The sequence below is a fragment of the Astatotilapia calliptera genome, chromosome 17 (assembly GCF_964374335.1).
Source record: "Astatotilapia calliptera chromosome 17, fAstCal68.1, whole genome shotgun sequence".
In the NCBI taxonomy this organism is placed as follows: domain Eukaryota; kingdom Metazoa; phylum Chordata; class Actinopteri; order Cichliformes; family Cichlidae; genus Astatotilapia; species Astatotilapia calliptera.
In genome coordinates this window covers 1623524-1647833 of record NC_137438.1, presented here as the reverse complement: position 1 = coordinate 1647833, position 24310 = coordinate 1623524, and the positions used below count along the sequence as shown (strand labels likewise).

The following is a 24310-nucleotide window of genomic DNA, read 5'->3' as shown; positions in this document are numbered from 1 at the left end:
CCAACCGCTCCAGGGTCTTCATCAGGTGGGATGTCAGAGCCACCGGCCTGTAGCTGTTGAGGTCCTTGGGGCGTGAAGTCTTTGGCACTGGTACAACACAGGTTTTCCAGAGCTGTGGGACTCTTCCCAACCTCAGGCTCAGGTTGAAGAGGTGCTCCATCACCCCACACAGTTGGTCCGCGCAGGACCTGACGACCCTCGAGCTGATGCCATCTGGGCCCGCTGCCTTCTTGCCATTAATCCTCCTCAGTTCCCTCCTAACCTGGGTGGTTGAGAGAGACAGGCTGGAGCCTTGTGTTGAGTGTGTATTGGATGCTGTTGTTGGGGGTGGGGAGGAGTGAGCAGGGTGAATAGAGGAGGTGTGAAGGGTCTGAGGTGGAACAGCAGCAGTGGGGGTGGGTGAGTCTGCAGCCGATGTTGGAGACTGCCTCATGGCTGAGTCAAATCTGTTGAAGAAATGATTCAGTTCATTTGCCCACCTCACGTCCCTCCCAGGCAGAGAGTTCTGCTGTTTGTGGCCTGAGATGGTTCTGAGGCCTCTCCAGACTTCACCAACGTTGTTTTGCTGAAGCTGGTTCTCCATATTTTGCCTGTAGCTATCCTTCCCATTCCTTATCAGTCTCCTCAACTCTCTCTGCACCCTTTACAACTCCTCTTTGTCTTTGGATTTGAAGGCCCTCCTCTTCTGCTTGAGGACAGCTTTAATTTCTGGGGTAATCCAAGGTTTGTTGTTGGAGAAACACTGTACAGTCCTGGTAGGTACGGTGTTATCCACACAGAAATTAATATAGTCAGTAATGCATGTAGTAAAATGAGAATAAGAAAGAAAAGTATTTCCTTGTGCCCCCCTTTCCCTGTTAATGTCCTACCTGGCCCCCTGGCAACACTTTGCTAGACCCGCCCCTGCACAGTTACCAGCTGTCAGCTACCTAAAAAAAGGACCCTGGTGTTATTTGTCTCTCAGAAACAGTTCATAACTTCCCTTCAACTCATTCATGTCACCTAAAAGGTAAACCTGTTTCTCCATCACAGCTCTGATGATTCAGTAAGGACATCTCCTGGTTTCATCTTCATGTTTCCCTCTCACCAGATAACCAAACCATATCATGACCAGCAGCTTTACAGCTGTGGCTCCAGCAAACATCAGCTGATACTAGAAATTAATGTTAAATAAATTCTAACAACAGCTGATCAAGCTTAAACGTGCTGCTGTTGTTTAGCGCGACATCCGCTGGTTTCCTCTTTCGGCGCAAAGTGGGCGATAAACAAACAAGAGAGCCGATCAGCTGATCATTGATCAGTTTCATGATTGAAGTAGAAACGGGAGAGGGAGGGGGGAGAATGAAAGAAGAGGCAGCTGTGCAGCGTAAAGACAGAATAACTCCAGCTTTGTGCCTTTTTCATTGTAGCTGAATTACGGGACAAACTGTTCCTTTTCAGCTCAATAAGAAACGCGAATACCAGACGGGACGGTTGGCAACTCTAATAACTTATGAACAAAATAAAGTTCAACATCAGTAACATCATAGCACCACCCAGCTGTATAGAAACTCCGTCATGCTAGCTAGCACGCAGTACGGAAAAAGTCAGAATAACGAAAATAAACTCCACCTAAACTTGGTTCATATCTGACCCAGAGAGACTGCAGGTCATAACTTCTTACCTGAAGTTCAGTTCACACTCGGACCGGCGGCCGCCTCGGGTCTCTGCTCCTTCTGCGCCCCTTTTCCTTCATCCACCTGCTGGCCTCCACCACTTGCTAATGTTACTGAATCTGTGGAAGCTCCGCGATAGCCACCACACGAAGTAACGAGTAACGACCCTATCTAAATCCCAGTAACGACTAACGCGTTCCTGATTTTGGCATAATAACTAGTTACCGTGCTCGTTACCACAATAATAACGTTACTGTAACGCGTTACTTAATAACGCGTTAGTCCCAACACTGCTGAGGATACATTCATCCACCAGCCTCAGAAATCACAAGTTAACAGCTACTCAGATCAGAGCCCAGATAAATGCCACATAGAGCTCCAGTAACAGACACATCTCTACATCAGCTGTTCAGAGGAGACTGTGTGAATCGGGCCTTTATGGTCAAATAGCAAGCAGAAGAGATTAGTTTGGGCCAAGAAACACAAGGAATGGACATTAGACCATCTGTGCTTTGGTGTGATGAGTCCAAATTTGAGATCTTTGGTTCCACAAAGGTGAACGATGGTCTCTACATGCATGGTTCCCACCATGAAGCATGGAGAAGGAGTGTCTGGTAGTGTGTGCGCCAGTGAACATGAACTTTTAAAACTCAAAATGTTTTTTTATATACTGGTTCAAAGTATTTGTGAAATACTTTGGTTTTTATGCTGGACTAAAAAACTGCAGTCACAAAGACTGACTCTGAGCACTTTTCGGTGATTACAGAGTCATAATAACATGTCATATATGAGATTATCACCATGGCATGACATCACATCATGTATGTATTTGCAATATTAAAAATAAAAACAGCTGACAGTGTGTTTTCATATTTTCATTCTGTGCTTAAAGGGAGAAAGGTTTATAATTTATGCAGTATTGCTGTCATTGCTTTTATCTATAGTTTGTTTTTTTTGTTTTTTTGAGAATAACAGCACCAAACCTGAGAGTGAGTCAGACTGCAGGATGAACACTGAGCTGTTTGTGCCCCCCAGTGGTCTTTGACCACAACATGCTTCCAGTGAATTCCCGAATCCAAGCTGGATGATGAGCTGTGTGTCATCAGCAGCCACTCCACCTTAAAACGGACTTCACGTATAAAACTTGGGTCATTTATTTAAGAATTTGCACCATATCCAGCCTTCTTGTGCCCCCCCTGTACAGAAACTCAAATGTTATTTTCAGACTTTTATTTTAAGGAACCTTACACCTGTACACATGGTACACATTCACAAATAACGTTTCATTTAAAAATTTGTAATAGAGGAGAGGAAACATATGCTAATGCAATGTTAATAAATGGGGATTTATGAACACTAAACTTTCATGTTCAGAGAACACGCTCAGGTATATCTGGAGGATCTGAGTGTTCATGTGATTTATATTCTTTGCTAAAGATAAGATAAGATAAGATAAGATAAGATAAGATAAGATAAGATAAGATAAGATAAGATAAGATAAGATAAGATAAGATAAGATAGAACTTTATTAATCCCTCGGGTGGGTTCCTCTGGGAAATTCGATTTCCAAAAAGCACAGCACCTATATGCAACAACGTCCAATGTTACATGTTAGTCAACTTCATTCACATTAATTAACCTTCAGCTTTCGAAACGTAAGTTTTCATATTTCCTTTAACCACTTGAATGCACCTTTTCTAATTCGCGTTTTACCAGGGGTCCGCGAAGGCGCTTCGGTGGCATTTTACGGCCTCCGATTGGTTCGATTTGTGTTATTTGCACCACGTGACACCAGACATGGCCGCCAGCGAGCCGAGTAAAGACGGTAAGTGTGACTTTTTAAACGTGTCCGCGGCTTTATTGCTGATATCTGGTGGTCTGCGTGCAAAGCTTTGGGTGTCGGTGACTCTCCGAGTCTGTGGGAATTCACAATCAGCAGAAAAAAGGCTAAAAAAAATCAGAAAAGCAGGCGGGAACCCGCCCGGCTAAGCTAGCAGGCTAGGAAATAGCTGGGCTGCTAACTCTGATTATACAGCAATCTCTATATTCAGTCAGTATCCTCAGTCTGACAGCTGCGAAGTTTATTCAGGATTTAACAGCGTGTAAAGTCTGAGCTCGATTAATGAGTTATTTAATTAATTCATTAATTTTTTTTTAACTTTTAGATCATAGTTTTGTCCCCACGGGTGATGAAAATAATTGTATACAGACAGATTTTTGTAGATCAGAGGGAAATGCTTCTTCATGCCAGGCTGTACATTCTCGCTTCCGCTTGGTTTTGACTCACCTGGTCTGGAGTAGAGTGTCCATCCATCCATCCATCCATCCATCTTCGTCCGCTTTATCCGAGGCCGGGTCGCGGGGGCAGCAGCCTAAGCAAAGAGGCCCAGACCTCCCTCTCCCCAGCCACCTCCTCCAGCTTATCCGGGGGAACACCAAGGCGTTCCCAGGCCAGCCGAGAGATATAGTCTTTCCAGCGTGTCCTGGGTCTGCCCCGGGGCCTCCTCCCGGTAGGACATGCCCGGAACACCTCACCCAGGAGGCGCCCAGGGGGCATCCTTGTCAGATGCCCGAACCACCTCAGCTGGCTCCTTTCCATGTGGAGCAGCAGCTGCTCTACTCTGAGCCCCTCCCGGATGGCCGAACTTCTCACCCGATCTCTAAGGGAGAGGCCAGCCACCCTTCGGAGGAAGCTCATTTCTGCCGCTTGTATCTGCGATCTCGTTCTTTCGGTCACTACCCACAGCTCGTGGCCATAGGTGAGGGTAGGGCCGTAGATCGACCGGTAAACTGAGAGCTTCGCTTTTACACTCAGCTCCCTCTTCACCACGACGGACCGGTGCAGCGTCTGCATTAGGGCTGCCACAAACGATTATTTTGATAGTCGACTAGTCATCGATTATTTTTGCGATTAGTCGACTAATCAGATCATCATCCATTGGACGTACAGCGTACTGCTTATTGCACCGGCAGCATCTGGTCTTATATAACTATCATTAGCTTACAGCTTGAAGTGTTTGTGCTAACTAAAAATAAAGACAAGATGATAGTTTATTAATTTTTAATGAAATTTGCAGATTGTTTCGGTGAAGTTTAATAAACTCCTTGCTTTCTAAAATATAACAGGACACCGGAGTATATTCTCCAGAGTCTCACACTTCTGATAATCAGCTGTCTGCTTGACAGTTTTAGCTGTGCAAAAAACTATAACTTTAATCTCAGCCAAACCGATTTACTCAGGAACAAATAAAATACTAAAGAAAGCCAAACAATAACATTGTTAAGTTATCTAAGTGACTTATATATCATGTTTAACCTGAGTAGCGAAAGACGGCGGTGGGTTTGAAAATGATTTGCCGGGAGTCCGGTGTTCTCACGGCTCTAGTTAGCCTTGCCCCCGCCTAGCTAACGAGCTAGTGGGTAACAGACGTCTCCGAAAACGTCGGAGCGCTTTTGAAAATATGTGGTGTCTTGATAAACTGAGCAGATATTTGAGGTTTACACAGCTACATTCTCGCCTGAAAATATGTTAAACGTAAGAGTAAAGTTAAAACTACCTAGCTGCCGCCATTGTTGACAGCTGCGCTATGAATTCTGGGACACAGCTTCTTCTTCGGGGTTTAACGGCAGCTGGCATCCTTGTACATGCAGTGCTGCCATCTTCTGTTTCAGTCCGTTATTACACTCTTAAATCCTACTACTCATTCCTGCGTCCTTTGTGATCTTACAAAGCTTCAAACGATGCGTCGACTATTAAATTAGTCGTCGACGATTTTAATAGTCGACATAATCGTGACTAGTCGACTAATCGTGGCAGCCCTAGTCTGCATTACTGCAGCTGCAGCCCCAATCCGTCTGTCGATCTCCGGCTCCCTTCTCCCATCACTCGCGAACAAGACCCCGAGATACTTGAACTCCTCCACTTGGGGCAGGAACTCATCCCCGACCCGGAGTGGGCACTCCACCCTTTTCCGTCTGAGAACCATGGCCTCAGATTTGGAGGTGCTGATCCTCATTCCCGCTGCTTCACACTCGGCTGCGAACCGTTCCAGTGGAGCTGGAGTAGAGTGTGTGTGGGGTATATAAAGTGTAGTCTCTCTTCTGCTTTCTCAGGTAAGGACAGCATTCTGGAGCCGCTGTGTTTCCCTGAGCAGCCGGCTGACACCTCCAGCCCTCCCGGTGTTCAATGTCCCGGCTCCGAGCCGCTGGTCTGCCTGTTCTGCTCTGAGTCCGTCCCACCGCCGCAGAAAGACGTCCTCCTCAGACACCTGCTGATGGAGCACAAGCTTGTCATCGCCGACGTCAAACTCATGGCAGACGTCCCAAAGTACGAGCCACACATGCTCCGGCTCACTCGTTTAACTCTCGGGAACACGTTTGGATGTTTTTAGCATTTGGAACTCGATCATTTCACCAAAGACTTCCTGTAATTATTTGGGGTGATGGGGGGAAACCCTTACCTTACAAGTATACATATATACAACAAGTCCAGCATGTCCACGCCTGTTAGTGTGCTGCCTTTATGAACCGTGACGAAGTGTTTCTGTGCGCCGGTAAACCTGGCTGTGAGTCGGTTTTACTGAGGAGTTTCCTCCATCAGGTACTTGCTGTACTGGAAGGGCAGATTCCTCGAGCAGCCGCTCACAGATTTCTGCAGCGTCATCAAAACCAACTCCACGGGCCCAGTCGGTGAGTTCACTCAAACCCACAGAGGACCTGACCTTTCAAAGTGAACCACGTACACTTCCTCCAGCTCTGATTAATGACTCATTAAAAACTCTTCTTCCTCGCTGACCTGACAGAGGAGCAGGAGGACTACTTCCTGCTGTGTGACGTCCTTCCAGAAGACAGAGTCCTCCGAGAGAAGCTGCAGCAGAAACGACTGGTGAGGAGACGTGAGACTCGGAGCATCCTGAGTGAATCTTGTGCTGCTGAAAGTTTCGTTTCTTTTAAACTTTATTTTGAGGCAAAGTCTGAAAATCAGGCAAAATCAGAAAAATTGCAGATTTGAGTGATGATTTGACACGCTTTGTGTCGTTGTAACCTCTGCACTTTAAATATCTGAGCACTCTGAGGTAGTTTTCTGAAGAATTCCTCTGAGCTCTTCTTCTGTGCTCCCACAGGAGGAGGTCCTGGAGCAGCAGCCGAAGGAGCGAGACGACAGCAGCTTCCATCGTCTCTGCATGTTCTGCAGCGAAGAGTTCACGGGAAACAGGTAAAGCGCCGCAGGATTCCCATCAGTCCTGGAAACCTCACGTGTGTTAGATTAAAGCAGACAGAAGGTAGAGCTTCCTGAAATCATGTGACTAAAAGCTTCTTTGCTTCCTGTAGTCATCTCTTATGATCCAACCCCCAAAAAGCTGCTTTGATGCATAATTCCATAAACATCATTCAGTGACATGTCTGAGCCTGAACCAAGAAGCTGATCTGAGACCAGTGCAGCTCCTCATCCTTCTTCCTCTCCTGCTAAGGGTCAGGTCTCAGACCTGTGCAGGTGTGTGCTGGTTCATGAATGGCATGAAGGTGTGACTGGCTTCTCACTGGTGTTTACCACAGTTCTTGTGTGGATCTGTGTCTTTACCTCCAGTTAAGCTTCCATCCATCCATTTTCAGTCACTGTGTTGGTTCGCAGATGCTCGGCCTCCCTCTGCACAGCCACCACCTCCAGCTCCTTGTGGGAGGACGCCGAGAGACATAACCCGCGTCCGCTCCGGGTCTCCTCACATTTGGACATGCAGCGGCCCATGGCGAGGGAGGCTGCTTCCCTCTGTCTGCCACTATGGGCACGCTGCATGGATCTTGAAGTCTTGTCCAAATGGGAACTTCTGGACGAAGCCCAAAGGACTGCAGCGCAGTGCTAACAGTGATGATGTCAGCTGATGTTTTCTGTTGTTTATTAAAAATGGCTCCACGTGCTGTTTCCAGGTGGTCTCTGCTGAACCACATGGCCAGAGAGCATTCCTTCAGCATCGGACTGCCGGACAACATCGTCTACTGCAGCGAGTTCCTCGACACGCTGCAGGACAAACTGGACAGGTTTGCTTTTTATTCACAGCGTTAAGTTTTGTTTCGCGCGCCTTTTCATTTTGCTCCCCTCGCTTCAGTCTGCAGTGTCTGTACTGCGAGAAAACGTTTCGAGATAAAACCACGCTGAAGGAAAAAAGCTCACCGCCGCATCAGCGCCAAAAACCACGAGTACGACCGCTTCTACGTCATCAACTACCTGGTAAAGCCCAGCGACACACTCGCCACACGCTTCCACGTCAGGATAAACGAAGCAGTTCTGTAGAAGCAAACGCACGACCTGAATGTATTGTTCCGATTTTAAAGCGTCCCTCCTGTCCTGTCAGGAACTGGGAAAAACGTGGGAGGAGCTGCAAAGCGAAGATGACCGTGAGCTGGCGGATGATGAGGATGAGTAAGTATCCTCATGTAGCTCTGTGAGGACGGCATTAACTAAAGTGTCCTGATGCATGTCATACACACTGCTCTGTGTCGTGTTAAAGGCAAAAACCGGGCCGGGCTGCACTTGCATGTAATACCAGTTTTTTACCACCAGATGGTGCAGTTACTGGGTGTAACGTTTATTTTAAACCAACACGACATCACCAGTCTGAGCACGCTTGATCTCCAGCGCTAACCAGGTGCTGAACCAGGTGCTGTGAGCTCGGGGTAGCTGTGGATCAGGAGGTGCAGCGAAAGGTTGGAGGTTTGATCCCCGGCTCGATCCCAGATACTGAACCTTGGGTTGTCCCTCCTGAGAATATTCTCATTTATTGCGTCAGCCTGGATACAAAAGTTTAAATCAAGTCCACTTCCTACTCCTCCTCTGATCCTGTGTGAATGCTTTCAGTCTTCAGCTCGTTTCATCTCCGTATCGTCCGCAGTGATTGGTCGGACTGGCAGGCTCATCCGGTCTCTGCAGTGTGTCTGTTCTGTGATCACCAATCGGAGACGTTGGAGCAGATCTACGCGCATATGAAGGTACGGGAACGTAGAAGTTTCAGAGAAGGAAAATATCGTTTTCTGCTTTTCATCCCTGAAACGATTCTGCAAAGCATTCTGGGAGAACGGAGACAGTGCACACTAACAGGAAACGATCTGCTTCCTGAGGTCTCTGCAAACGCATGAATCCATCGTAAGCACAAAACATGGATTTTACTCAAAAAGTGCCCTCACACACAGATGGACCGAAGCTGAAGAGCCTTTTATTTTGAAAAGGTTCCAAATAAATACATGATTGTCAAAACTTTAACAAGTGTGTGTGTGTGTGTGTGTGTGTGTGAGACCTCCTGCTGACCAAAAGGATCATAAAAGCAGGAAGCTTACAACAGAAGAAACAGATCTGTCAGGATGCATCTGCAATAAAAGCTCCCCCAGCACAGAGTGGCTGGAGAGGTCAGAGACAAAGGAACGTCTTGATCCTATAGGTTGAACTCAGACCGTACAAATTTAAGAAACACAATGACAACATTCAACAATTAGACTTAACACTCGTGAACAATAAATCAAATCTAGGATTGGACGTCGACTGCAGTCAGATTTTGTCGTTGATTAAACGTTCTGATGGTTTAAAGTTAGAACCAGTTTCCCAAACGTGACTCTTAAGTTTCTGCTCACGAGTGACGAGTTTACCTGAGAGGCAGAAAAGTTTCTCTCTGCTTTCTGGTTTTGTTATTTATGAAGTCTGTAACCAGCGTCGCGGCGTTGCGTCACCCTGACGTCTTTCTGTTTCGTGATTGTTTTGCAGGAGGCTCACGGCTTCGACCTCCTTAAGACCGAGCTCGGTGAGTGAAATCTCCGTGGTCATTCGAGCGCAGTTTCCTTCTATTTCTTCCTTCTGAGTGTTTCTAATGTTCTGTCCTCCCTCAGACCTCAAGTTCTACCAGCAGGTCAAACTGGTGAACTTCATCCGGCGGCAGATCCATCAGAGCCGCTGCTACGGCTGCACGCGGATGTTCGACTGCCGGGCGGACGCCCTGCGTCACATCGCGGCTGAAGGTCACGTGATGAAACTGCCAGAGATGTCCGCCTGGGACCAGCCGCAGTAGGTTTAACGAAGCGCCTGCAGAATTGACCAATGAGAGCGCGGGCTTTAAAGCTGGCGTCCAGCTGCTGATGAACGTGGTCAACGCCACAGATGTTTACACTTCATTTGGAGTATTTTTATCAGCTGATGAAAATGGCGTCCTTTTTTAAGTTGGGACTAATTTGAGCCTGAGCACTAAACTTCGTCTCGCTCCGCAGGTATTACTTCCCCACGTACGAGAACGACGCTCTCCTGTGCACGCTCTCTGACAGCGAGGAAGGCGACGGTGGCGAGGAGCATCGCGGCGAGGAGATCCCGGTCATCGCGGAGGACATCTCTAACCTGAGAGTCCTCAAGCAGCTGCTGAAGGAGCGAGGAGGCAGCAGCTAGGACCACAGACGGACACGTGTCATACGTTTGACTCAAAGTCGTCTCTGACGTCGGCTGAGCTCAGCTCATGGTGACCACATCCCACATGGCTGGAACGCAGCCGCACGGGTTTGAGTCCGGCCCTTTCCCTCTCAACTATTTCCTGTACGTCTCTACTTAGTAGAGATAAGAAGGTTTAAAAGAAGAGTCCTCTCCACAGCAGGACACGCGGACGCCATGATGTCCGCTGAAACGTAATTGCTCTGCCTCGTGCAATGAAGCTGAAACATGCGTTTTCTTGAGTATGAATTTCAGTACTCGAGTAAAAATGATTTTCTTTTGTAACTTGTAACTGAGCTGGATTCAGTGCTGTGGTGGACGAGCAGCTCATCGTCAAGAGAAGACGAGAGACTCTTTATTGTCATTGCAGAGTCACACTAGGAACAACAGCACTACACAATTGGAAACTGTCCCGCGTCGGCACTACGCACAATCAATCAACCTTTATTTATAAAGCACTTTTCATACACAAATGTAGCACAAAGTGGCAGGGATAGCTCAGTAGGTAAAGTGGTCGCCCCATGATCGGAAGGTCGGCGGTTCGAATCCACTTAACGGCTACCCTGAGGTACCCCTGAGCAAGGTACCGTCCCTACACACTGCTCCCCGGGCGCCTGCTTAGTGGGCTGCCCACTGCTTCACTGAGTGAATGGGTCAAATGCAGAGAAAAACAAGTAATTTCCCCATGGGGATCAATAAAGTATCCATTATTATTATTATTATTATTATTATTATTACCTGGTTAAAAGCAGCCCACCCCACCCCGCCCTCCAACTCACTGCCAACACAAACAACACGACACAGGAACCTAATAAATGAAAAGAATGAGTGTATGTTTTACTGCACATTGTTATTATTATTGTTGTCCCCTCAAAAAGTCCAGGGACTTCTCGTGCCTGAAACATCTGTCCTACTTGGCGTTTCTGTTGTTTTTCTGCGTCGCGTTGCCGAGCGACACCTGCCGTATGGTGGAGCCGAACTGCAGCAGAGTTTCCTTCGCGTCCGGGCTCACGTTCACGAACATGCAGCACTGAGGAGAGAAACGAGAGGTCGCTGCAGGAACTCACTGCTGTCAAACTTCCTGTTTTATCCTCATTTCTGACTCTGGCAGGCCCAGGCTGTGTCCCAATCCAGCGACCGCACGCGTACTACGTACGGCGCGTACTATAAGTACGAGAAGTGCGGAAGTGAGAGGCTTGTGAAATGGGACGGTCTAGCCTTCGTCGCGCTGTTCAGGTTGCCTAGCAACCATGATACTAACCGCGAGAAACGTGTCATACAGCTTTGTGTGACAGAAATGAAGGAGAACATATTTTGTTCATCTGAGACCAAAGGACTGTAAACATGATTGTTGGGCTTCATTTCTGTGCTGAACAGTCATTTAAGATTAGCTAGTAAATAACAATTAGCTGATGTTGTTCATGAGACTGAAGTCATCTCACTGTGGTAATGTAAATATAATATGGCCAATATTATATGTATTGTCAGATTATTATGATATATATATATATATATTACAGCAGTGAGCTTGAACTCTGGGTCAGAGATTCAAGTTGCAGTTATTTATATTTCCTATCACCTTAAATCTTCACTCAAAGACAAGTATCTGTGACAGTGTATCTACAGATGTATTATACATAAGAGACAAATATTGTTTGTTTAATATGTTAGAATTATTACATTTGGCTCAATGCTTACATATATGAGTACATGATGACAATAATCACGACCCCACAGAGCGGGACATTCGCTTCAGCCGAAAATCTTAGAGGCGACCCAGAAAGCTGCAGGAAGAGCAATGACACATCCGGCAGCAGTTAAACCTACTTTAAGTAGGTTTAGACCCCACGAACCAGGCGATTCTCTTTCTGTTGTCTCTTGTTCATGTACCGCTGGGCGCTGAAGATTTTCCACAGTTTGTCTGAGTTCTGCCATCTCTTGCCTCAATTGTGCGTTTCCTTGCCCGAGTTGTGCGTTTTCTTGATAGAGTTGTATGTAGTTTTCACTGAGTTGTGTGTTTTCTCCACTGACTTGTCCGATATATTGACTGAATTCTATGCACGTTTCACTGAGTTGTATGTGTTCTTCCCTGAGTTCCTCTGTCGTACGCTGCAGTCGATCTGACTGATCACCGTTTCCCTGTGACATTTCTTTAAAGGTTTAAAGCTCAAAAGTGTCAAAAAAGTTAAATCTCTGAATGATTTAAATGCAAAGGTCAGCTTTGTCTAAACTGTTAAAGGACCTCCTCTATTTAAGGACTTAGTGAGTGTAGCAGAGAATGTGATGTCGCCGTGACGTCACAATGACGTCACAATGACCGTTCATTGATCTGAGCATGCTCAGAATGATCCACAGCGCTCCTTTGATCCTTTGATCTTCTCGAACGATCATTGTGACGTCACGGTGACATCACAATGATCCTTTGAGAAGATCAAAGGATCATCGTGATGTCACAGGGACATCACATTCTCTGCCACACCCACCAAGTCTATAAATAGAGGAGGTCGTTAACAGTTTACATCAGAAAGAGCCAGTTGTTTTAGACAAAGCTGACCTTAGACAAAGCTGACCTTTGCATTTAAATCATTCAGAGATTTAACTTTTTTGAGCTTTAAACCTCCAAAGAAATGTCACAGGGAACGTCGAATAATCCATCTGGAAGCAGAGATCAGTCAGACCCAGTGCAGCGTACGGCAGTTGAAATTCTACAAATTGTTGTTAGTCAAAACTTAGACATCGCTGCATTAAACACACGCCTCACGGAAGAAAACAGACATCACAGGCAAGAGATCATTCAAATCAATCAAGAAAGCGCACAAGTCAATCGAGAAAACATAGAACTTGGGCAAGTGATCACACGCCTCACGGAAGAAAACAGACATCACAGCCAAGAGATCATTCAACTCAATAGAGACAACGCACAAGTCACTCGAGAAAACATAGAACTTGGGCAAGTGATCACACGCCTCACGGAAGAAAACAGACATCACAGCCAAGAGATCATTCAAATCAATCAAGAAAGCGCACAAGTCACTCGAGAAAACATAGAACTTGGGCAAGTGATCACACGCCTCACGGAAGAAAACAGACATCACAGGCAAGAGATCATTCAACTCAATAGAGACAACGCACAAGTCACTCGAGAATACATGGAACTTGGGCAAGTGATCACACGCCTCAGGCAACAGAACGAAGAACTGAGGCAAGAGAGAAGACGACTCTGTGAAGAGATCAGACAACTCAGGGAAAGGAACGAAGAACTCACAAATGTCGGATGGTTCATTGTTCTTTCTGCAGCTGCTATCTGGGTCGCCTCTAGGTTTTTCGGCTGAAGCGAATGTCCCGCTCTGTGGGGTCATGATTATTGTCATGACCCCACAGAGCGGGGATGGCTTGCGTGTGCTTGCATGCACACGTCCCATCGACAATTGTGGACCAGTTACCCTTTAAAAACAGTAATGATGTTTTCCAGCCACAGTCCACCTTCATCCTGGCGTTGTTCCCGCTGGTGCAGGGTCCGCTCCTCAGCAAAGGTTTCTCCGTTTGGTTCTGTCCAAGGCGTCCTCAGGTGACGCGTTGATGGTCTTAATGTCTTCCTTGATTTTGTCCATCCACCGTTTTTTCGGTCTGCCTCGAGGCCGGCGCCGTCTGGGTCGATCCTTAATAGTCGTTTTTGCTGAGTTCTCATCGCTTCGAATCACGTGTCCATACCACCTCAGGCGGGATTCGAGCATCTTTTAAACTCGAGCCACAGTCCACCGACCTGTGCTCTCCTTTATGTTTGATTTTATTTTGCCCCTCACCTCCCAACCAGTCATGGCAGAAGACCGCCCCTCCCTGAGCCTGGTTCTGCCAGAGGTTTCTTCCTGTTAAAAGGGAGTTTTTCCTCTCCACCGTTGCCAGAGTGCTTGCTCATAGGGGATCATTTGATTGTTGGGTTGAATTTTTGGATTTCATTTCATTGGCTTGAACTGAAAAACCTAAAAATTCAGCTGAGGGGTTCACATAGTGGAGAGCACTACATTTGTTAACTGCACTTTGTTTATTTGTGGATTTTGTAGTTCTTCCTACTACAAAAACTACAAATGAAAACAAGGCAGTTAGCAGCAAATGAAAATAAATAAAACACATTAAAAAAATCTGCTACTGCTCTGTGTGTTTACTTTAGTGAACAATTCAGGTGAGGGGTTCACATAGTGGAGAGCACTACATTTGTTATATATATTGTGTGTGTATATATATATATATAACAACTAAAATACAATATATTGTATTTTAGATTAGAATTGAGATGGATATATATCTGGTCAAAGAATATAACTAAATTTATATTTAACTTACAATAAATCACTAGTTGTTCAGTCCTAGCTGTCGTTATCAGTTACTGCCAGTTATTCCTCTGCTGCCCATGGTTTACAGTCCACATAAACAGGACTGAATCATCAGCAGAAGAAACAGAAAACAGGTCTCTTGCCACTGTTTGCTACTTTTGTAATTGCTGATAGGAATTTGTGACAGGTCGGAGGCACGACACGACCACGACTCAGCATTCTGTGGCATTTCCCTTTTATTCTCGTTAGCTGTACACACACTGATGGCTCAGCTTTCCAGCCAAACACATACCAACAACAAACACACAACAGGCCCTAGTTCATTTAAATGAGAGTACGTTTTGCTCTAATGAGTTTGCATTCAGTGTTTAAAATTCAAACTGTTAACATAAAATGTTATTGTTAATAAATTGTTATTGTTTACCTTTTTGTCTTGTATTGTTGATGTGTATGAAGTATATGTATATCTGTATGTTGCCCTGTCTTAGTTTGTCTTGTCCCGTGTTCCCACTCGTGGCCCGCACCTTGTCGTGGTGAGTGGGCTTTCAACTAAGATGGGCTGTCCTTCTGTTGTCATATGTTGAAAAGAAAGCAAAATGCTACTTTTTACTACTCGGATCAAATGTATTCATGTTTAAATACTGTGGGTAATGTAATCTAAAGAAGTAGTCAGGGTGTGGTCCTTCTCAAATTTCCTTCATCCGAGTTTTTGTGCTCGTCTGTCTGCCTCTGTTCTAGGTTCACAGGACATGCAGATGAGATGCTTCTCTTGGGTTTCATATATAAGCAACACACGTCCTGGTTTATGTCACAGTCTTTGGTAAGTTTTACAGTCCAAATTTATTGACTGGTGTTAAGGTTCAAATATTAAGGAGGGATATAGGAGGTGTTGCGAGATCGATCAACTTTAGACCAGACAACAAACGACGGAGGCTCCGGAAAAGTGCAATCAAACGATGAGTTTTATTAACACAGGAGAACCACCAACCGTCAGCATACGGATTGTTTTGCTCTGACAAGAATACATTGGGTTCTGGTTTTATAGGACAAAATATCACCTACGTCAATACAGTTCAAAAATACATGGTGACAGACGGGCAAAAGTTCAATTCGTGCAGACAAGGGTACATCACGTACATATAACCTTACACCGACATATAACTTCTCCTTTCTACATTACTTGCCTTTTAAGGTAATAACTTCAGGTCTTAGCATCTCTGAGATCTAATAATGGACCCTCGTCATTAATTACTAAGTAGAGTACTTTGCAGCCAGTCTCAAACTGAAGCAGAAGACGCTTAGGCCTTCGCTCAGACCTGCTACTAGATTAATATGTGTATTGTAAGCATGCATGCAATTAACCTGCTATGTTCTCATCTCCCCTCAGCATGTATCATCTGGACACTCTCACCAGTGAAGCTTAAAACCTTCTAGAATGGAACATCAACTCTAACCAAGCACATTTATGCATTGTGTATAGAATGAACTCAACCTGTAAAAATAGAAAGGTCAATGTGATGACAGACATATTCAATGCAATATAAACCCTGTAGGAAATATTACTGATAAATGATACTGTGAAACATGTTATTAATACATTCTTCATAAGGCAGATTATATGGTAGCAATAAAAGAATCTCTGAATCCCAACAGAGGGCAGGGTCAAGGTTTGGCCCAATACTGGTTACTTTTTAATGTTAGATTTAACTAAATATAAAGCGTTTTAAGATAAAGGACAAGTTAAGTCTTGTTTTGTGCAGGGCTGATCAAATTTTGTCAGTACCATACTAATTAATCTAAGCCTCTGGACTTCTTTAAGTTTCTTGAAGATGTTTCACCTCTCCCACATGGCTTATAAGTCTGGGACTCTCCACCATTTGATCTTAGAACTGAAGAAGCTTCTCGGACGAGACGTGAAACGTCTTCAAGACACTTAAAGAAGTCCAGATGCTTTTCTTTCCAAGCTCCTTAGACTACGATGACCTGGTGGACTGAGAAACTTCACAGACACACTAATTCCTCCTTGCCAATTATCAGCTTACTAGAATTGTGTAACAAAATGTGCTGAATGTCATATAATTAACAGGAAATCAGAGAAACTAAGGACTTATGGTTTGAGGCATAAACTTCTTAACAAACTGATTTGAATTATTCTCTCCTCTGTTTGTGATTTTTAGGAGCCGTCTTCAGATTGAGACCTCAGTGGCAGTTAATGACATGATGGACATGCCATCTATTTGAAATGCTGATTTATTTTTTTAAATATATTTGGCACGCAGACTGGGGGGAGCCAGGATCAAACCACCAACCTTCCAGTCAGAAGATGACCCGCTGCACTTCCTGAGCTACAGCCACCCCAAATTAACAATATAAGTCTCTTTAGTAATTAATCAAATAACAATGAATTTCACAAATTCCTCCTTTTTTTTTAACGCACCAAAAGCTCACGATTAATAAAAAGCAGTTATGTGAGTAATGCGCAGGTGCTCATCACATCCATGAACATGCTTGGACTTCTGTGCCGCTCCTCTCCACCTGTACTGAAATTCACCTGCCCTGCTTCAGGTGTCTCAGTGCAGCAGCTCCACCTACTGGTCAGAGCAGTGAATCTCAGTGTAAAGAAACAGAGTGTTACTGAACAGGAGATCAGCCTCCTCATCATCATCATCACCTCCTTCTTCTTCTTTGTTTTAATTTCAAGCCATTCCCTGGTAAAATCTTCTGACCCGTGATCTCCTCTCACTTTCCACAGGTACACCTGATTGGCCAGCCTCTACGCCTCTCCAAGTCATGTGACTGGATCACGTGAAGAAGCGTTTCTGTTTCCGTGACATCAGTTCAGTGGTGTTCTGTGTATGTTTGATATCTCTGCCTGGACGTCCAGCCAACTGCTCCGACCCTCGCTGGACCGGATCCTGGTCCCGTTGGGTTTTGCTGGTTCTGGGCGGTCCCGTTGGCCAACAGGTGCTGCTGGGATGCAAGTGGGCAGAGCTCACAGTGACGTACCTGCAGGGACGACTAGGTGACCTCTGACCTCTTTCGGAAGGACGGGCTCAGCTCCGGATGACATCACACCGTTACCTGGATGCGTCTCAGCTTCACCTGAAATAAAGAGAACACTGGATGAAGGAGTGCCAGCCAATCAGAGGGCAGTATTCAGACTGCTTCATTGTACTGACTGAGTGACAGGCTCCTCCTCCTCAGTGTGTGTGTGTAAATACTGTACAGAGGAACTATTTTAAAGAGCCTGTTGGATGATGTTGGATTTCCTATTCTTCTTTTTGTCTGGTAGTCTCTGTCTCTGTTTTTCTACTGTTGTTGATCTGATATTAAACCTGTAGCTGGTGGAGCAGCGCTCGAGCTCAGTGACACTGATCTCAGAGAAATTATTTTACTGCTATTGTTCATATTACCATGGCATTAATAACATAATCTACAAGTATTGATAGTGCATTCAGAGGTTTAAACATATTGGCACCCAATTAATTAGCCTTTAGTACAGGAGCAGTGATAACCACTTTAAACTGTTGAGTTGGATCTATAATCTTAAATGCTTTTTATAATCTTGAATGTTTATATGCAGAGTGTGAGTGACGTGGAGCTTAGAAGGTTAGTCTTACAGCAAGAATAGTAGCTGAGCAGAGACCTGAGTGTATTCAGCAACCTGCTGTGTTTGAGTTTGCTTGGTAACAGTTGACTGAGAATAAGTCAGGAAGTATACTTCTAAAGTGTCTTTGTTTCCTCTGTAAAGTGTGCATTTTGGTTGCTATTTTGAGGAGTGGTGTTGGATGATGCTACTTGAATAACCAGGTTATTCATTATTATCTTTTATATTCTTTTATTAAGTTTTAAGTAGTATCATTTGATTAAAACATTTATTCAATATATTACACATATAGTTTCAGTTGTGCTGGCCTTCTGTCTGGGGAAAAGGTTACAAGGTTTAGCTGGTGAGGGGAGAGGTGAAACTGAGTGCATGTCAGGTTGACACACATAAGTAGATAGACTCATTTGTAGGTAAAAGTTTAATCATGTTATGCCTGTCGCTGCGAAATTGAGTTTGCAAAAGAACAGTTTGTTGCAGAACCGCTGCTGATGTTCCAAGACGATAAACGGGCGTCGGGCAGCGACAGGATGCACCTGCCGTGGAGACGGAGACCATGTTCTTTCAAACTGTGTTAAAAGTCATTGTGGTTTTGATTTGACGTATGCATGTATTGTATCTGCTTGAGGCATGAGGGGGCGTCAGTAAACATGCCCTGATGCCATAAAACCTTTCCTGTGTAGTTTTTTGGGCGGAGATCTACAGCTGATGTTATGCGGTGTACATCTCCCCACGCTGCGCGTGTTCATTAAAATCATCGTTTTGACTACTCCGGCCGGACCAGTGTTGTTATTTGGATTTCCTCCTATATCCCTCCTTAATATTTGAACCTTAACACCAGTCAATAAATTTGGACTGTAAAACTTACCAAAGACTGTGACATAAACCAGGACGTGTGTTGCTTATATATGAAACCCAAGAGAAGCATCTCATCTGCATGTCCTGTGAACCTAGAACAGAGGCAGACAGACGAGCACAAAAACTCGGATGAAGGAAATTTGAGAAGGACCACACCCTGACTACTTCTTTAGATTACATTACCCACAGTATTTAAACATGAATACATTTGATCCGAGTAGTAAAAAGTAGCATTTTGCTTTCTTTTCAACATATGACAACAGAAGGACAGCCCATCTTAGTTGAAAGCCCACTCACCACGACAAGGTGCGGGCCACGAGTGGGAACACGGGACAAGACAAACTAAGACAGGGCAACATACAGATATACATATACTTCATACACATCAACAATACAAGACAAAAAGGTAAACAATAACAATTTATTAACAATAACATTTTATGTTAACAGTTTGAATTTTAAACACTGAATGCAAACTCATTAGAGCAAAACGTACTCTCATTTAAATGAACTAGGGCCTGTTGTGTGTTTGTTGTTGGTATGTGTTTGGCTGGAAAGCTGAGCCATCAGTGTGTGTACAGCTAACGAGAATAAAAGGGAAATGCCACAGAATGCTGAGTCGTGGTCGTGTCGTGCCTCCGACCTGTCACAAATTCCTATCAGCAATTACAAAAGTAGCAAACAGTGGCAAGAGACCTGTTTTCTGTTTCTTCTGCTGATGATTCAGTCCTGTTTATGTGGACTGTAAACCATGGGCAGCAGAGGAATAACTGGCAGTAACTGATAACGACAGCTAGGACTGAACAACTAGTGATTTATTGTAAGTTAAATATAAATTTAGTTATATTCTTTGACCAGATATATATCCATCTCAATTCTAATCTAAAATACAATATATTGTATTTTAGTTGTTATATATATATATATACACACACAATATATATAACAAATGTAGTGCTCTCCACTATGTGAACCCCTCACCTGAATTGTTCACTAAAGTAAACACACAGAGCAGTAGCAGATTTTTTTAATGTGTTTTATTTATTTTCATTTGCTGCTAACTGCCTTGTTTTCATTTGTAGTTTTTGTAGTAGGAAGAACTACAAAATCCACAAATAAACAAAGTGCAGTTAACAAATGTAGTGCTCTCCACTATGTGAACCCCTCAGCTGAATTTTTAGGTTTTTCAGTTCAAGCCAATGAAATGAAATCCAAAAATTCAACCCAACAATCAAATGATCCCCTATGAGCAAGCACTCTGGCAACGGTGGAGAGGAAAAACTCCCTTTTAACAGGAAGAAACCTCTGGCAGAACCAGGCTCAGGGAGGGGCGGTCTTCTGCCATGACTGGTTGGGAGGTGAGGGGCAAAATAAAATCAAACATAAAGGAGAGCACAGGTCGGTGGACTGTGGCTCGAGTTTAAAAGATGCTCGAATCCCGCCTGAGGTGGTATGGACACGTGATTCGAAGCGATGAGAACTCAGCAAAAACGACTATTAAGGATCGACCCAGACGGCGCCGGCCTTGAGGCAGACCGAAAAAACGGTGGATGGACAAAATCAAGGAAGACATTAAGACCATCAACGCGTCACCTGAGGACGCCTTGGACAGAACCAAACGGAGAAACCTTTGCTGAGGAGCGGACCCTGCACCAGCGGGAACAACGCCAGGATGAAGGTGGACTGTGGCTGGAAAACATCATTACTGTTTTTAAAGGGTAACTGTCCACAATTGTCGATGGGACGTGTGCATGCAAGCACACGCAAGCCATCCCCGCTCTGTGGGGTCATGACAATAATCATGACCCCACAGAGCGGGACATTCGCTTCAGCCGAAAAACCTAGAGGCGACCCAGATAGCAGCTGCAGAAAGAACAATGAACCATCCGACATTTGTGAGTTCTTCGTTCCTTTCCCTGAGTTGTCTGATCTCTTCACAGAGTCGTCTTCTCTCTTGCCTCAGTTCTTCGTTCTGTTGCCTGAGGCGTGTGATCACTTGCCCAAGTTCCATGTATTCTCGAGTGACTTGTGCGTTGTCTCTATTGAGTTGAATGATCTCTTGCCTGTGATGTCTGTTTTCTTCCGTGAGGCGTGTGATCACTTGCCCAAGTTCTATGTTTTCTCGAGTGACTTGTGCGCTTTCTTGATTGATTTGAATGATCTCTTGGCTGTGATGTCTGTTTTCTTCCGTGAGGCGTGTGATCACTTGCCCAAGTTCTATGTTTTCTCGAGTGACTTGTGCGTTGTCTCTATTGAGTTGAATGATCTCTTGGCTGTGATGTCTGTTTTCTTCCGTGAGGCGTGTGATCACTTGCCCAAGTTCTATGTTTTCTCGATTGACTTGTGCGTTTTCTTGATTGATTTGAATGATCTCTTGCCTGTGATGTCTGTTTTCTTCCGTGAGGCGTGTGTTTAATGCAGCGATGTCTAAGTTTTGACTAACAACAATTTGTAGAATTTCAACTGCCGTACGCTGCACTGGGTCTGACTGATCTCTGCTTCCAGATGGATTATTCGACGTTCCCTGTGACATTTCTTTGGAGGTTTAAAGCTCAAAAAAGTTAAATCTCTGAATGATTTAAATGCAAAGGTCAGCTTTGTCTAAGGTCAGCTTTGTCTAAAACAACTGGCTCTTTCTGATGTAAACTGTTAACGACCTCCTCTATTTATAGACTTGGTGGGTGTGCAGAGAACGTGATGTCCCTGTGACATCACAATGCTCCTTTGATGTTCTCAAAGGATCATTGTTATGTCACCGTGACGTCACAATGATCGTTCGAGAAGATCAAAGGAGCGCTGTGGATCATTCTGCGCATGCTCAGATCATAAAGGTGCTTTTAGCAACAGCTGGTGGTGATTCATGTTATCAACCCTTAAACTCGTGAATTGGCTCTCTAGCTTTTCGATTGCTACTGTTGTCTATCACATATGTATTATTTGGAACCCAGCTTACCTGTAAAAACAGACACACAGCAGGTAACAGGAACTGCTCGGTGCGCCAGCTCGGCACCACTAGGCTGTGTCCCAATTCAGGGTCTGCACCAATGAATGTATAAAACATTGAGATTTTAACCAAATGTTTAAAATGTATAAAACCAGAGGACAGCATTATATTTCTGATATTAACAGTAACTCTGGGCATGTGTAGAGTGTGCAGATGATCTCATCGCTGTCTAAAAATGGATAAAAAAAACCATAAGGAGGGCTGAATCCTTCAATAACACAGACTATTAGAGTGTGTAGCATCGCTAACTAGCTAGCAACAAGCCTCCAACACAGCGCGCATGCTAGCGGCTAATCTAGCAAACGAATTAACAACAGAGCGATTTTAGAACTATAAGACGATAAGCTGTGTGTCTTTTCTTATAACAGTGACATGGTTGTATTTTTACCTTAATTAAACGAGTCGTCAGTCGCGGGAAACCAGCAAAAAACTCGAGCCACAGGTGCTACGTAAAAAGTGTAGGGGGCGTGTTTGCGGTCACGTCCAGCGGGTGTGTGGGCGGGAGTGTTACACAGTCGCTCCACCTCAAGTCACTACTGCGCAGACTCTGGCTCCAAATGTTGGAACGACGATTACAAGATGCTTAAAAGCAGCTCAAAAGAGAACGGACTGCATAGAGACCGATTTCGTTCAGAGGCGAAGCGGCGGTACTTGCAGAAAATAGCCTGCATTGGAAATGTGGACCCGTATGAAATACGGCCGTGGAGTAAAAACCCTGAAGACCAACCGCTATTGACGTAGCCTGACATATTCTCGTACCTTATCTGTGGAGTCAGCGCGTACAAGTCGTCATTCAAACAAAGGTAAGTCAGCTCGAGTACTGCGAGTGAAATGCGTTTGATTTCCATCCGAACATTCACATTAGTGCAGCATAAATTCATTCATGAGGGGAAATTACAGTGAGAACATGTGGAGGCTGTTAGAGGGATAACATAGTGAGTTCAGTGCATTGATGAGACACTGTCCTGAAGGATTTAGTTACTCTTTATGGTTAAAGAAATTGCAATGATTTATTAATGTTTATTATAAATAATTCTAATTATACATCTTGCGTCAATATTTGTATCTTGAGTCACTAAAAATACATTTTATTTTAGTTTTATACATTGATTAATGACCTGCAGAATCTCCTTATCATATTAAGTGACTCATAATTGTCACTTTATGCTTTCTCCATCTCTACAGTGATGGCATCCTTGCATTACATACTTTAGGTTCATTTTCTGCAGGCAGGTTTCTGACAGAGAACAGGCAGGTTTACACTATAACCTGCAGCGATGGACACATAAAGAAATGAAAAATGACATGTATGTGCTAACTTTCTAAACACTTTGTTACATTTATGATAAAGTAGATTAAACACATCTGTGTCGGCCTTGGCTCATAGTTCTTGTCTTTAAATGAACTTTGTCTGTGTGTGTTTCAGGTCCTGCACTCTCAAAGACTGAATGAACCAGCATTGCAGCCATGGGTCACTGTGAGCATCACAGGGAAGGTTGAAGCCGCCCGCTGCACCTGCATGGCCGGAGTCGCAGAGACCTGGACCCACGTCACTGCTCTTCTGTTTAAAGTAGAAGCAACAGTGTTGATCCGTGGCACAAGGACTGTTACAGATGAACCTCCATACTGGGTTTTGCTGGGTAATGTGACCAAGATACAGCCAGAGGTTGGCCATAAGATAGACTTCTCCTCTTCAGCTGCCCAAAAAAGGCTCTTGATCAAAACATTCACAGACCATCTGTAGTGACAGGTAAAAGGAGCCGTCCTCAAAAAAGAAAAACCCCACCTGCTACTGTGGAGGAGTCGTCACTGCTATAATGCCATCATGTTTTATCTAGGGGTCTAGATTTATGCCTGTAGTGCACTGCCGTGTAAATAATTTGCATTTACTGAATATGTACTGACTGAGTCCCGCTGTTCAAAAGTTGAATAAAGAAACAAAGTAATTTTTGCCTCTTTTTTTAAAATTAAAACCACTTCATAGAACATCACATCAGTTACAATGATGATGTCATTTATAGTTTACAAATGACAAAATGTTTACACAAAATCATGACAGTGTTTACATGATATCACCCACTACTAACATTACTTTATTTACTGTGTCTTTTGAAAAAATACAGCTATTTATACAGCAAAAAACTAAAGAATATTTAACAGGAGCAGGTTTCATTTTCCCTGGTTTTATTATCACACTGTTCACCAAACGCAGCAAACCTTCACCATCTTATCCAGAAGGGTCACCTCTTCACCCTCACATGGAAGAAGTAATCTGATTGGCATGGTGGTATGTTTGAAGCAGGTCCCTCGTGTAGCGCTGGAACTCAGTCACGATGTTTCATCCATTTCATGGGCTGGTTTGCTGCAATAATGCCAAATAATTAGCAATGACGTCACAAT

The 24310-nt window shown here is 44.3% G+C and overlaps 1 long non-coding RNA gene and 1 pseudogene across 1 annotated transcript; both read left to right on the top strand.

Moving 5' to 3' along the window:
* Positions 1–6488: 6488 nt before the first annotated feature.
* On the top strand, positions 6489–10830 carry LOC145421430 (zinc finger protein 277-like; annotated as a pseudogene).
* Positions 10831–22442: 11612 nt separating this feature from the next.
* LOC145421500 (uncharacterized) lies at positions 22443–23856 on the top strand. The gene is made up of 2 exons (XR_013902878.1): positions 22443–22713; positions 23337–23856. It is a non-coding gene; the product is annotated as an uncharacterized LOC145421500 (long non-coding RNA).
* Positions 23857–24310: the final 454 nt, after the last annotated feature.